At 34.5% G+C, this 3,304-nt stretch overlaps 1 pseudogene; it reads left to right on the top strand.

Annotated features, from left to right (window-relative positions):
* The first annotated feature begins 2,836 nt into the window (after positions 1–2,836).
* LOC148732485 (uncharacterized) overlaps positions 2,837–3,304 on the top strand; it is a 5,960-nt pseudogene continuing 5,492 nt past the window's right edge.

Here is a 3,304-nt window from a genome sequence, read left to right as displayed (position 1 = left end):
GGCCGCGAAAACCTGTGGACGAGAGGCCTGACATTGAAAAGCAGAAAACACTCGCTTTGGCAGCCAAATGATTGTTAAATGTTCCTCAAAATAGAATGACTGTTAACTAAAAACTGAGTTAATACAAAATTTTGATAGTTAATTGATCTTTATTTGCTACATTCGATCTAAAGTTTTCGCGCAGTTAGTAGAGTTACATGTAAAACGTCTACAAAGGAAATTTAAAGTTCAATTTCTTAATTCGCTAATTCTTCACAAATTACAATTCGTAGTATTACAATCACTTTACCCCATTATTTGATATGTATTTTATAAAAAGTTGCAGTCTTATTTTTCATCATTTCTGTTATATATTATCAGTACATTTGTTCACTCCTTTGATATCCCTTTTTTTTAGCAGCAGGTACTTGGAAATGCGCAGCTAATGACCCTCTTGCCGTTGTTTGGAAAACAATCGAAATCGTGCATTACACGCACGGAACTTCCGCAGCTTGTATTTTTCCTACAAGTGTGGTATGTTACAATTTTGTTGCACACAATAAGAGATCTGATGCTGTCAGTATTCGAGTTGGTATGAGATAAAGCCAGAGGTGTTTGAGCGAGGATTTGTCTCTGTACTGCGTCACAATCCACTTTTCCATTTCCAGGCGAGAAAAAAGGTGGGTTGGCATCCACGAGGTCGAAGGAACCAAGTGACAGAGCCAAAAACATGGCGACTGTAAAAGCGTGGACAATCTGGAAATAGGAAAATGCACAGGAAAGTGCAATATTAATTGAGGTCGAATAAAACTGTATCAGTTCTTGAATCACTATAAAGTTTACATGTTATTTTGCACGGAGAAGGCTACAGTAGATGGTTCCTGTCCTCAAACTTTCATTTCATCTCCTCAGTAGAGTAGAAACTTGAAAGAAAACATCGAGTTTAGAAAAAAATTATAATAACCGCACCTGTTTTGAATTGATGAACATTTTGTATTTTGTGATTCTTTTACGTCTTCTCGCGATCGCACACAGGTATCTATGAAGGTTTCCTCGGCTACTGATGTATAATCTTCTCCTCATAAGCTCTTATATATCCTCCATAAACTAAAAATATCGAAATTTTCCCTTTCTGTAAACGATGAAATCTGCATCCTTTGGGTCCGTTTCAGATGGTGGCCAAGTTTTCGTCAATCCGGAAATTTTCGTGGCTGAATGCTTTTAAGAATAAATGCATCTGAATGTAGCGCATCTTGATGTTGATAGACATTAATGAAACGGAGCATAAGTGGGATTGGAATGTATATAAAAATATTCTTTGAGAACGATCTTAAAAATGTTTTTTAAAATCTTATTCTAGTTAAGCGTTAAAAACCATACCGAAGATCAGTCTCCATTATACAATTTTATCCGCTACGGAAGCAACTAGTGATGCGAAAAAGATCATACTAGTTGCAGAAAAATGGGTTGCTCTATTTAGTCAGTGAACCGTAAGTGGTAAGCGAAGGTAAAGAAATTAAAGGCATCATTGATTCGGATTTTACGATTAAACTACAGATACTTGTACATTAGAGTACCCAAGCTTAAGGACCAATATTGGCTCCAGTAATGTTTCATTGCAGAAGACCTTGCACAAATTCCTTATCATTTAATTTATTTATGTGTGGCATACTATGATACTAAAGCACGTGTCTCCGATAATGACCTGAAGCATCTATGGTTAAGCTATTGGACAAAGGACTACAATTAAAAGTTTAGCAAGGAAGCCAGCGGACTACATCACATACAAGGGAGCTCCTTAGACCTTCATCAATCGTGCCTAAGGCATTAGAACAATATTATTTTTATTAGCTTCCATAAGATAAAAATAAATGGAAAGGCTAATGAACGTAGGTTGCCTCTTATAATTGGTCCTCGTATATTTCGTTTTTGTGCTAAACCAGTCAGTCGAATTATGAAAGTTAAAAGTTATTCGTAACTGTTGCTGATATTTAGCAATGAGTCTCTCTCTAAGATCTCATTTATTGTACCATTCAAAGACTGAATACCACACAAACTGTCGAAGAGGGGCAAAATTTTAGGAATTAAGAATGTTAAAAACGAATTTCCAACGACTAAACCTATCTCTACACCACTGATTGAGGTCGTTTATTTCACCTCTTGCCCCATTTTCTTTCACCTGTTTCATCTCAAAACGGGAAGTAAATTCTTTAAAGATGTGTCTTCCGGTACTGCCACGGATAATGTGAAAACTGCCTCGAGCAAGTGCTGATACGCAACAATTATATAGTCAATATAAAATGAGGCAAGTTTCAGTTTTCTATCCAACGTCATCGTAAGAGAATTCAAAAGTAAATTCATCATCCAAAAGTGAGTGTGTGCTTTTACCTTAAAATTTTTTTTTAATGGCTTATCAGGATTCGGTGTGGTTCAACGACTGAAATATTTACAACTCGAGTAGAGTTAGAGAAGACACAGTCCTTAAAAGACCCTAAAACTGCAAAAGAAAATGTGTGAAACTCAATTAACAACAAAAAGTTTACAAACTTTTGAAAATCAGTGAGTGATTATAGAGTAACATTTAGTTCTATATAAACCTTTTAAAAAAGTCATTGTCTGTAACAGACAGTGAGAGATCAATGACCTGTATACAACTTTTAGAACTGTTCCATTTCGAAAATGTTTGTTCAGGGATACTATTTCAATTAAAAGTCGTTTTACTATCAGAGGTGGGTGGCCAATGATTTTTAATAATCAAATGTACTTAAAGACGCTAAGATTACAGAATAAACACAGGATCATTTTAACATCAAAACTACCCATATAATAATATTTTCTTATTTTTTTAGTTACTAAAATGGACGGTAGGAGGTAAGACTCATACAAATAATCACACGTCAAAACTATGATAAATATTTGAATCTTAACCTATTGTAGGCTTTTATTCTGCAAATAACGGTACACATCTAGACGTAATTGAATTGATAGCCTGGATGAAATACATTTGTTTCTTATATAATGATGTGGTATTAACAATGATTTTTTCAAAATGAACTATAAGTCAGTCGGCTTGTTGCAGTTGATTAGTACATAAGAAGTTACATTTCATAGTTGCTAGCCATATGAAAGGAAAGTGTTTCCAGTAACTGTAAAGGTTTAAGGAGAAGTATTTATTCTAACTGTTTAGCGTGGCTTTGTTCAGCTGAATACTCTTATTTTTATTTGTAGAAAATAAGAATAATATAGTAATTGAATCTAACAGGGCCCTCATCTAAGTTTGTAAAATCAATCTATATACCTTACATTTCTTTTATCAGCATAGCCA

Source organism: Stylophora pistillata, chromosome 4 (assembly GCF_964205215.1).
Source record: "Stylophora pistillata chromosome 4, jaStyPist1.2, whole genome shotgun sequence".
Taxonomy (NCBI): domain Eukaryota; kingdom Metazoa; phylum Cnidaria; class Anthozoa; order Scleractinia; family Pocilloporidae; genus Stylophora; species Stylophora pistillata.
This window is presented reverse-complemented; position numbering and strand designations above follow the sequence as displayed.